At 63.9% G+C, this 11,614-nt stretch overlaps 1 long non-coding RNA gene across 1 annotated transcript; it reads left to right on the top strand.

Moving 5' to 3' along the window:
- Window positions 1-1,536: 1,536 nt before the first annotated feature.
- LOC136792400 (uncharacterized) lies at window positions 1,537-11,133 on the top strand. Its single transcript, XR_010836133.1, has 3 exons — window positions 1,537-1,836; window positions 2,393-2,555; window positions 10,795-11,133. It is a non-coding gene; the product is annotated as an uncharacterized lncRNA (long non-coding RNA).
- Window positions 11,134-11,614: the final 481 nt, after the last annotated feature.

Genomic DNA, 11,614 nt, shown 5'->3' with positions numbered 1-11,614 from the left:
TTTTAGGCAAAGAGAGGTTAAGTAGCCTAAGATCACATAGCAAGAAAATGGCAAAGCCAGGTTTTGGACCCCCAAAGTCAGGCTCCAGAATCTACGTGCTTAGCCGCTGCATAATACTTCCTCCAGTTTTCACTTTGGGCTGATCACATGAGATATTAGATATAGCTGTTTTGAAAGGTGTAAATGTAAGGGCATAATTAAATAAATGTAAGGGCATCATTGATAATGGTTTGCTAATAAATTCATTTATTCAACAAGTTTCTGCCTGCCCACGGATGAGACTCACCCACTGAGTGTTGACTACTAGTGAAGAGCAAAGGCAGACAGCAGGACACGGTGGATATTCTCTAGGCTGTGCAGCAGGGGAAAGCCTTGTGCCCCCTCACCCAGGCTTTGATCTGTTCCAACCCTCCCTGTCCTCCTCTATAAAATAGGAAGATTGGTTTGCGTCTTGCAGAATTCAGCATACTATTGAGTACCCAGTAAACGGCTGGCGTTATGAAAAGTAGCTTTTGTATCCAGACACAAGGTGCTCACGGTTGAGTGGGGGGAGACACCTGAAAAATCACACTGCAAATGAGTCTGTGAAATAATTGAGGTGTGCAGTACTGAGCGCGCGTCCCAAGGAAGCCGTGAGTAAATGGAGTCGGGAACAGCTTTACCCCAGTTGTCGGTTTGAGTGTGACCCCGAGGTACGAACTTACTCACTGAACAAATAGCCGTGAGCTGCCAGCCACACTTCTAGGTGTTTGGGTCTTAGCAGCAAACAAACAAACAGAAATACCTGCCCTGGTGGGGGGGACTTGATCAAAATGAAAGAGTAAATAAGGTAATATACTAGAGGCTGACACGAGCTATGAAGAAAAACAAAGCTGGGAACTGGTGAGGTTTAGGCTTCAGGACTGCCCCCTCGCAGCCCCTCCCAGGGCGCTGGGCCTACTTTTCTCTCGACCTCATATCCCAGCCCTTCCTCGCGGTCCCGCGCCTGCATCAGCTTCGGGCGCCGCAGCACTGGAAACGGCGCGCATCGCTCCACGCGCACGCCGGGCTCGCCCACCACCGCCTCGCGCGCGTCCCACTGGGGGGTTCCGGGTCCTCCCGCAGGGCACCAGGTGCCTGGACGCACCTCCGCTCGCCAGGCACCGCGCTCTGCGCTGCGCCTCCAGTGCGAGCGGGTGCGCGCTGGCTAGTGGAGGTCCGGCGGGACGTTTCCACCAGACACCAGCGGTGCGCCCGGGCCCGCGCGAACGCCGGAGAACGGGACCCAAGGACCTTGCGACCCCGTGAGGCTGCACTCTCAGGAAGGTGCGACGCGGGATGCTCAAGTCCCGCGGCCGGGCCGTCCAGCTGGTCCGGCGGGTAGGGAGGGCCGCGGTGGTAGCGGGGGTGGGGAAGGGAGGGGCTGGGAGAAAGGTGAGGGGGCGGGGCGGGGGCGGGAGGAAGCGGGAAGTGGCTGGAGCGCTGGCCAATCCCGAGCCCGGGCGCCTCCCCCTGGGGACCGCCCCCAACCGCCCCCAACCGCCGCCCCGGCGGGTTCCAGCCAAACCGCACCGAGCTGCAGCCACGTTCGCTCCGCTGCCCCGGGAGCCCAACCTGGATCCTCGCCCAGACCCTCACTCCGACCCGGATCCGGACCCCTACCCCGACCCCGACCCGGAGCCGGACCCGGACCCTGGCCCGGACCCTGGCCCAGACCCCGACCCGGACCCTCACCCCGACCCGAACCCGAACCCGAACCCAAACCCTGACCCCGATACGGACCCCGACGCCCACCCAGTTCCTGACCCGAACCCGGAACCCTGAGCCCTGTTTGGACCCCGACTTTGATCCCCGCAGGTGAGCGTGTCAGTCTCCGCGGCGGGGGCACCCCCTTCCTGCGACCCCGGCCCCGGCCCCTGCCGGGGGTCCCGGGGGTCGCGGGCACCGGACCCGACGGCTGTCACCTCAGTGCCGTCGCCTTTCCTGGTTTACGCCTCTAGGTCCCACCCAGAGGCGAAGGTCAGGACCCTCCCCCGGGCCTGCTATTGCCCCTGGGCGGCTTCTTACTTGGAGACGCGGTCCGGGCCCAGGCTCTGCGCGGAGTGGTCCGGCGCGTCCCGGGCAGCCCTTCTAGAGGAAGCCCCCGGCTCCCCCGGCTCCCCCGGCCCCCGGCCCCCGGCCCCCTCCTGCCCCCCGGCTCCCCCGGCCCCCGGCCCCTCCTGCCCCCCGGCTCCCCCGGCCCCCGGCCCCTCCGGCTCCTCCGGCTCCTCCGGCCCCCCCGCCCTCCACTCCTTCCGCCGCTTCTCGCAGCCCCATCCCCGCCACACCCACGCCCGCGGTAGCCCGGTGCTCCCGACTCAGTCCGGAGCTGCGGCGGCCTCCTTTATCCCGCCGCCCGCCACTCCCCATCCAGGTGCGGCCTGAAACGCGGGCTTTCGGAGCTCCTTTGGAGAGGCTCGACTCTGAACGTTGCCTGAGGCTGACCTGGAGGAGCCTGGAGGAGGGCGTCTGAGGCTGAGGAAGAGCTTTTGCCGTTTAGGCATCGCCGGCAAAAGCACCGAGAGGGAGACACCCAGGTGAGGGGTACCTGCCTGCCTGCAGGGTGTGGGTTCCCAGGAGGACTGGAACTTCCCAGGTCACAGGGTCGGGCTCTTCTAGGTGATTTGCCGGGGGTGGGGGGGGGGGTGTTGGTGGCATCGACGCAAGGCAACAAAACGACATTAGCTGTGAATCACCAAGTTGAGGGCATTCCTTGGTTCAGCAGCGAGGCCACAGCCCCTCTCTTTTTCCTCCCAGAAAGGAAGACTGGGGCAGAAAGCGGCTGGGGAGGGGGGAGGGGCTGCGGGGGAGGGGCTGAGGCGAGCACCGGGGTCGGTGGGTGAGGGTGTCTTCTTCCACCTGGCGAGTGGACTTTTCTAGGACGCTGCTGGCGGGGAGCTGGGCCTTTCCATCGGGAAGGGGGCTGCTGGCCACTTGGTCCTGAAACACCCCTGTCCCCACTTTTCTGTGGAACCCCGGCCCCCTGCCTCCATCAAGTATGGACGAATGTGACTGAGACAAAAAGGGACGTGTGTCCCGTGCCCACCCACCCAATCCCAGCGGGGCAGGGGCAGGTCCAGCCTGTCCTCCCAGCAGAGGTAGGCAGACAAAAGGAAGTGGGGAGGGCAGCCCGGCCCAGGCCCCGTGGCTGTGCCTACCTGGGGGGCCGGGGTGTGCAGGGCCATAGCTTGGTTGACACGGGAAGGCTCTATAAGTCATGCCCCACGTAACATAGCTGTGTCCAGTTCATTCCCCTTGGACTTTGAAGGATCTTCTGGTGACCAGGATGTGGTGACACGAGGGCACAGAGACCCCAGCCACCTGCTGACCTGGGTTAGGTTATTAAAGTGGTGGCCTTGTGAGCCCAGGTGGGCATTTTGTGGCAGCCCCTTCCTGGCCTCTGGGCCCGGGCTGGATGGCTGGTGGGTATGTTGAGGTCCACGCCCTGACGGTGGGGCTGTAGGTGGGACGTGCGGGGCTGCGTGCGTGGCAGCGCCCTGTGGCCCCTCAGTGAAGAGTGGCTTTTTCAAGAGCAGCTCTCATCAGGTGCTGATTCTCCCGGACTCTGGTCTGGCACCGACCAGTCCCTGCAGTGAACGAGAGATGTGAACTTGAACCTCACGAAATCCTAGGCCTCTCAACACCGGGAAGACAGGCCCACTAGAACCTCAACGTGCTTTTCAGCAGGACGTGGCAGGGTTGGGTGGCCTGCCGGCTGCTTAGAGCGCAGGGCCTGGTCGCCTGTCACCTCACCCAGCCCCAGTTTAGCCAGGACTGGTCTGCCCCACGGGGGCTGTTTGGGGCACCCTGCCCTCCTCCTAACAGGGGCCTGCAGAGGGCCTCCATCCCCTCTCTTCTAGAAGCAGTAGCTTCCCAGGAGCTTTAATCAGGCAGCCGTCGCTGCGCCGTTTTACCCTCGAGAAGGGCGGGCTGAATGCCAGCCAGCCCTGTGGACAAGGTGCGGGCCAGCGGGTTTCCCGTCTCGGCCACTGAGCCCGCCAGGAGGGCCGTTTGTGCCTCTTAGGCGTGGCGGCCCCGGCAGCGGTGGCCGACACCGCGCAGACGCGCTCTGTGCTCACGGCGAGCAGAGCTGCTTCTTGACTCCTGGCCCGTTTGTTTCGAGGCCTCAGCCGTTTTAGGAAGGTGGCTGGTTTGGAAAAGTACAAGACTTGCCCACACAGAATCGCTGGCTTCCTTAAAGTTTGGTGTCCTTGACGCCAAGACTGGGTACTTTGTACTTGACAAGAACTGTGCCTTGTTTTCGAAATGACTGGATTTTGAGGAGCCGGTCAGGTCTCTGCCGTGGCAGGACCGCGGGTCTGGGATGTTCTCAGAGGACACCTGTTGTCTCAGGGAGGCTGTCACTCAGGGAAGCGTCGGGGCCACCGGATCCCCGTTTGCCCCCATCCTTAGGACACACAGTGTGACCCAGGCACCTGGGCGCGGCTGAGGGTGGGTGCCAGCAGGGTGGGAATGTCTGACTACGGGCACGTTGGATCTCCCCGCACCCCTGGGCTGGGCACCTCTCGCCCTGCAGTCCACACCCCCCTGCGCCCCTGCTGGGAAGCCCAGCGCAAGGCTGGTGGATCAGTCAGCGAGGCGACTCAGTGAGCAAGTGGGAGAGTGACCGTGGCCCTCAGGACACAGGCGTGTGGATGGGGGTGGGGAAAGGGGGCCGCGCACCCGACCCCGGTGTCAGCGCCCCGGGGGCCCGCCCTCTGCTTCCCACACAAGCCCGGGCGCGGCCTGCGTGACCGCGCTCCCTGTCCTGTCTACAGAGTACGATAGGGCCCAACACCTGAGGCTCCCTTCTCCAGGCACCCACGGAGGGACCCCTGGTGGCAATGGCCAGCGGGCCCTCTGGACGGGTCTGGGTGGCCGCTGGCTCCCGGGGTACCACCTGCACACACGGGGCTGACACGGGGCCTGTGATGCTGACATTAAGCTTTTGTCATCACCAAGGGAGTCATTATTCCAGTTACTTCGCTCGATAACGTAATGGAGCAGGAAGCAGAGAGGTTTACAGGGTGCCCGTGCGCCCCAGGGCCCCATATCCTGCCGGAAGGACACCGAGAGTGCGATCCTGACAGCACGGCACGCACAGGAGGGAGGCTGAGCGCCTGCAGGATGAGCCCTGAGGCCGCGGTGCCTGTGCCTGCGCCTGGCCGCCCAGGGGACCCTGCCCTTGGCCGTTTCCTCCTCGTCCCCTGAGGCCACGGCCAAGACCCCCTGTCAGCGCCTCCCTCCCAGCCCCACCCGACGGGGTTGTGGGTGAAAGTCAGTCCTTTCCTGGAGGGGATCTTCCCAGGTGCCTGCCCTGTGCCACGAGTCGAGCCCCTGCCAGGACGCAGGGCTGAGCAGACCTGCCTCTGCTCTTGTAGAGGAAGCCACGGTGACCAGCTTGTTCTCTGCTCCCAAGAGAGGGACGTGGCCCTGGGGTTCTCACGCATGGGCACCGGGCAGCAGCTGGGCCCGGGGCAGCGAAGCAGCCGGGCGCAGACCTGCCCTCGGAAGTGTGGGGTGCAGCCCCGGGAGGGAGACCAGCCCCAGGACACGGGGGGCACAGAGGTCCGGCACACGGGAGTCCACGAGCCCGGGGAGATACGGAGTCGGTGACAGGTGGCTGGCGGCCAGAGGCCAGTGGACGGTGGGAAGGGGCCTTGGCCTGAGGTAGCGCGTCCCAGGCGGAGGGAACGGTACTCGGGACGGCGCAGAGGTGGGGAGCCCGTGCGGGCCGTGGTGGGAAAGTCCCCGTGGAATTCTGGACACGGAGAAGGCGAGGGGCTGGGCAGGAGAGGGGGAGGGGAGGACGCCCTGAGGGGCAGCTGTGAGGAGAGGGAAGGAGGGAGGGGCGGCGCAGACCAGGCTGGCGGGGGGGGGGGGGGGGAGCCGGCGGCAGCGTGAGGCACAGAGCAGGGGGAGGTGGGGCGGCCTGCTCCCCCGGCGTTGGCAGGCGGGGTGCTCTGGGAGGTAGGAGCGGGGAGGGCCCTGCCGGAGCCCCCCACCGCCTGCGCCTGCGTGTGTTCCACGGGGCATCACCAGGATGCAGGAATGCGGGTTTAGGTTAATAGAGTGGGTGTCGGGTATGGGGGTTTAGTCGGAGCTCTCCAGGGAAGTAGAACCAACGGAAGAGGCAGGGAGAGAGCTGTATTTTGAGGAGCTGGACCGTGACTGTGTGGCCGCCAGGTCTGAAATCCACAGGGCGGGGCGGGCTGCAGGGCTGCAGACCCAGGAAGGGCTGACGCTGCAACTCGAAGGCTGTCTGCAGGAGAATGGCCTCCTCCTCCAGGGAGACCTCAGTCTTTCCTCAAGGCCTTGGACCACGTGCACGCGGCCCACCCACGCTGCGGAGGCTCATCTGCTTTACTTAAGGCCGGCTGTTTGGACCATAACTTCACCGGAAAAGCCCCTCCGAGCAGCACCCGACACTGGGTACGTGGCCCCGCCAGGCGGACACACGAGGGCCGGGCAGCCACGAGGCCGCACGTGGTCCTCTAGGCTGGGCACGGGTCTCTGGGCCCCGTTCGGCTGCTGGGGCTCTGGGGTCTCAGGAGCGGCCAGCTAACATTCGTGGCTGGGACCCTGATAAGTAAAGGTTTCCCCCAAGCCCCCGTGCGCGCTCCCAGCGCGGGAACGGCGATTTCGGGGAGCAGCGCTCACCGCCACCGACCCCGCTTTGCCCTTGGCTGGTTCGCAGCCTCGGGAGTTTCCAGGTGGCATTTGAAGCTGGCTCCGTACGTGGAGGGTGGGAGAGACCAGGAAAGAAGCAGACACCCGGGCGGCAGGTGCAAGTTTACTAAGCAGGGACTTGGGTGCGACGCCCGTCTCAGGCACCCCGCCCGCCAGAGTCTCAAGTTCACACGGAGGCCCTGACGGGCGGCTGGGTTCACCTCCGGAGGGCCCCAGCCGCGTCTCTGACACCGCCTCTCCTGCGGGAACTGGCCGCACAGCCTGCGTCCGAGGACTGGGCTTTGGATCGTCCGCGTCCGGCTGGTGGTCAGCCGGTGGTCACGTTCTCTCGATGGCCACCTCCATCGTGGGGTGTCCGCTGGAGGCCTCGCGCTTCCTCCGGGCCGACACGCGTGTGTGACCCCGATCACAGGTGAAACGCGCTCCTCCGAGGAGGCCGTGGTCGACGAGCCAGTGCAGCCCTGGAGGCCAGCAGGCAGGGGCTGGGACTCGGGGCGGGGGCACCAGCCTGCCGGCTGAACCCGTCCCAGCGGCCTCGCGGGCCACGTGCTGGGTGCAGGATGAAAGGTGACAGAGACCCCTCGGGGCGCCCCGTGTAGGAAGCCTCTGCTTCCCCAGGAGGTGCCCCCCGCTGTGGGCCTCAGGTCACTGCTCCGTGAGGTTGGGCCCTGGACCGACCCTCCCCCAGTCCGGGGACCTCTGTGTCCCGGGCTGACCCTTGACTTCTCTGAAGGCGCAGAAGTACCGGTACTCACCCTCTAGGCAGACAGAGTGCTGCGCAGCACGGCCCCCGCAGCAGGGTCAGGGCCCCAGGCCAGAGCAGGCCTTCCCCGCCCTGCTCCGTCACCTGCAGAAGGTCTGGCAGGCGTTGCTCAGTAAGGTCTGGGAAGCTCGCAGTCAGCAGCCGCTCCCCGCACCCACCAGGGCGTGCCCCCGCCGCCCGGGGTCCACACTGCGTCAGGCCTGCCTGTGCGGCCTGGGCACGTCCTTGGGGCACATGAGGCCCCGTCGGCGGAGTGGACGCCCACTCACCTCGGTGCTGGAGCCCCCCGCTCGGGCATCTGTCCATCTTCCCGGCATCCGCGCCTCTCCCAGAGGTCTTGCCAGGTGACTAGTCAACCAGAGAAACTGGTCACTGATAGGGAGGCTCCCCCAGCCCCCCAGGACGCTCTGCCACCCCGCGGCCTCCGTTTCCTCCTCTCAGAGCGCCTCTTCCCCCAGAGCAAGCGACCCTCACCCAGATTCACCTTAGGTCTGAGTGGGTCTCTCTCAGCTTCGAGGGGTTTGGCGTCGGGATCCTTCCTTTGGGTTCTGGAAAGAGAGGACGTTTATTGGTGCTGGACCCTGAGACCGGGCTCTGGGGTGGGTGTCTGTGCCCCGCCCGGACATGGAGCGCCCTCGGAAAATACCCAGGGTTTGGAAAAACCATTCCTGCGCCCTGGGAAATAGGATCGGGCTATTGGCTTCCGGTAACTGGAAGCCACACCCGCCATTTCCCGCCCACCACGGCTTTGCCCTTAAACCAGCGCCGTTTCATGAATAATGGTGTGTGTTTCAAACTGTAACTGTTGGTTTGGTGCTGTTGGTTTGCATCTGGTGTGTATTTGAAATCGTTCTTGATTCTTTGCCATTAACAGCAACTTGGATCGATAACGTCTTTGAGGACGCTCGCTATGCAGAGGCTCCCGCCGTGCCTCTTCCCTGGTCCCCCAAAAGCGGGCACCAAGCGCGGCTTCTCCGCTGGGCCAGGCTGCTGCAGGGGCGGGTGCTGGGTGTTCTGAGGCTCCAGATGACAAGTGTCAGGACCCGCACGGCCTCAACAGAGGGAGGACGGGCAGCAGAGCCAGGCGTCGGGGCCGCGAGCCCGGCGGGCTGGGCGCCCCGTCTGTGGCCAGCCTGCCTGTACAGGCACGCGTCCTGGCGCCCAGGGGAAGGGGCCCGACGTCGGCTGGAGCTTGGGCTGGTCTGGCCCGCGGCTCAGCCTTTCCTCAGTACCGTGCTTTCCTAGCTGTGGGCTCCCGGCAGCTAGAAAGCCCAGCTCAGCGTTTCATTCCACTTCTCAGCCGTCCACAGGTCGGCGCTGCAGTCCCAGCACCCCTCAGAGCTGGCCCTCAGCTCTGAGCCTCGGCGGGCGGAAGGGTCCCTCCGGGGCGTCCTGCAGCAGGGAGGGGCTGACATGGGCGTCACCGTGCCGCGTGCCTGGCATTCTGCAGGCTGCGGAGCTTGGTCTGCGGCTTTCTTGCTGCTCAGTACCCCGTCTATAAGCTTCCACCCCGGCTTTGTAAATTCATAACGTTAAGTCGAGAAAAAGCAGCCACCGGCCCGTCACTACAGTAGGAGTAGTCTGGTTAATGCTCTCCGGAACTGCAGGTCGCCTCATCTCCTGCTGCTGGGGCTGGGGAGGCTCTGCCCCTTTGTGCACCTCGGGCAGGTCTGCACCCGGGACTTCTCTGGTCCAGAGCGAGCCAAGGCCCCTCAGAACACACGGAGGACCAGCCGGGCATCTGGGCTGGGAGGCCCGAGGCCTTGCTCGCCCTGTGGAGGCAGGGTGAGAGCAGCGCCGGGCGGGGACCTCGCTCCTGGTCTCAGCGACTGGTTCTGTTCCTGGGCGCTCCTCTTGTCCCTTTTGGACCTCAGTTTCCTCCAACTGTAAAATGGAAGCAAGGTGAGCCTTTTTGTCTTATGGGATGGTGTCTATGAAAGCATTTGGAAAAGTTCAAAGTGTAAATATAAGATACAGAAGTGAAACGTAAAATGCATTATATTTAAAGAAAATATAAAAGTGCAAACGTAAGGTCTCAGCCAGCCTCCCCGGAGGTGGCAGCTTGCTGAGAAGGGGCCGGGGGGTGGTGACAGGCAAAGGTCAGGCTTTGCTGGGCAGGGAGGGGGTTCAAAGACTCCTGGCTGGAGGAGTTATAGCTAGCTCGCCGAGGTCCCCTGCCAGCAAGTGGCTGGTGAGGACATGCGTCTGCAGGGCACACGCACCTCTTACACTGCACGAGAGGCGCTGAGGTCACAGCACGTGACACAGGAGACAACAGCCTCGTTTCGCTCCACCCGCCAACAAGAGGAGCTTATCTGTTGGATCCCCCAGCCCCAGAACTCAGCTTCCTAAGTGAAGAAGCAGAAAGTTCTGGAAGAGCAGCAGTTTAGGTGGCTGTTCCAAGAGTCTCATCGTGAGGGAGGGTCCAGATTACGTGAATTCCACTCCCAACACGTGCCGTTGACAGCATCTCCAAAGACCTTTTGGCCTCTGAATGCCCTGGTGTGCTTCTCCAGACCTGAGAACCCATTGGAGGTTCTGAGAAAAGACTCTGAGTCCATCTTGGTTTACATTTCTCGGGTACTGCTGTGACCTTGAGTGGATGGAAACCTTGGGGTTGGTCCAGGAAATCTGAGCCACCTTGTAAAAGTCAGACCTATAAACTTGGAAGGATCCTTGTCAAGGTCTACAGTGACATTTCCGCTTAAATGGGTTTGGTCGTGGCCAAGTGTAATAGCAAGTACACTGGTCCCCCGCCGTTGACAGGGCTTCTCTTCAGGCCAGGAGAAGGTGGCGGTGGGGCGGGGGGAGGGTATGTGGGATGACCAGATGGCCATGACCTTGAGTTCTCAAGGAGGGGGGCGTGTGATGGCCACGGCCTTGAGTTCTGAAGGGGACACATGCAAAGGTCCGGGGGCTTGAAGGCCGAGGTAACTTGCAGGACTCCGGTTGTCTCCTTGGTGGGAGGTGTGCGGCGTTCTCGGGCTTTGAGCTGGAGTGCGTGATCTGCCCCGTGTTTTAGCAAGAATTGGGGGCCGAGATGTTAAGAGCACGGGGCTGGGGGCTGAGAGAGGAGACTTTGGGAGCCCCTGCGGTAGTCCAGGCTAAAGATGAGAGGGGTGCGGGCCAGGCAGTGGAGGTCGGGGGGGTGTGGCCGGAAGGTGCTGGGGTGGTTTGATGATAAAACCGAGAGGATTTGCTACCGTCTGGACTTGGGGTGGGAGAAGAAAGAAACCAGGCCACTCCCAAGCCTGCTGTGCAGAGCAGAGGGCAGGAGGGACGGAGCGGAGCGCCGTGGCTGAGGGGCTGTTTTTGTTTCCCAGGGACTCGGGCGGCACCTGGCAGCTCGTCTGTGGGCTCAGCAGACGCCTCCCGGATAAATGAAGGAATGGATCCCGCCAAGCACGGGGGCGACTTGCCCCCCTCTGCCTGGCCGGCACCGTGTGTCCCGCGACCTTCCGTCTTTGCCGAGGTCCTCACGCTTGTTTCACGGCAGAGCCCTGCTTTCAGATGAGCGGGGCCGCTGTGGCCGGGTCTGCGTTTGGGTCTCCGCAGCCCGCACGGGACCCTCAGAGGCCTCGGGCGGGTCTCCCCCGCGCGGGTGAGACGTGCTGCCCCGTGTGTAGAGGATTCAAAAGCAGCAATAAAACACACTGAACAGGTCTGCTTTCCTGTCGCCGTCCAAGGCGAGTGTCAGCCGCACACCCCCTCCGCGTGGAGTGGGCCGTCCGCACCTCGCCCCCCTGCCCCGCGCCCGCCAGGTCACTTAGCACAGGATCTGCGGAGGTGCGGAGACTCGGGGACCCCTCCCCACGTCACCCCGCTGCCAGTGGCCAGTCCGGGGTGGAACCCGCAGCCTGGCGCCAGTGTCAGCACCTTCCCAGCCCCGCGCGGCCTCCCAGGGGAGACAGCCCCAGCGTGTGGCCCTGGCACCTGGACAGCCTTTTGCCAAAATCCACTGTACTTTCCAAAGTGTGTCTCTCGGGCTTCCCTGGTGGCGCAGTGGTTGAGAGTCCGCCTGCCGATGCAGGGGACACGGGTTCGTGCCCCGGTCCGGGAGGATCCCACGTGCCGCGGAGCGGCTGGGCCCGTGAGCCGTGGCCGCTGCGCCTGCGCGTCCGGATCCTGCGCTCCGCAACGGGA

The sequence above is a fragment of the Kogia breviceps genome, chromosome 13, assembly GCF_026419965.1.
Source record: "Kogia breviceps isolate mKogBre1 chromosome 13, mKogBre1 haplotype 1, whole genome shotgun sequence".
In the NCBI taxonomy this organism is placed as follows: Eukaryota; Metazoa; Chordata; class Mammalia; order Artiodactyla; family Physeteridae; genus Kogia; species Kogia breviceps.
Note: the sequence above shows the minus strand (reverse complement) of the source record. Positions and strands in the feature narration are given on the sequence as shown.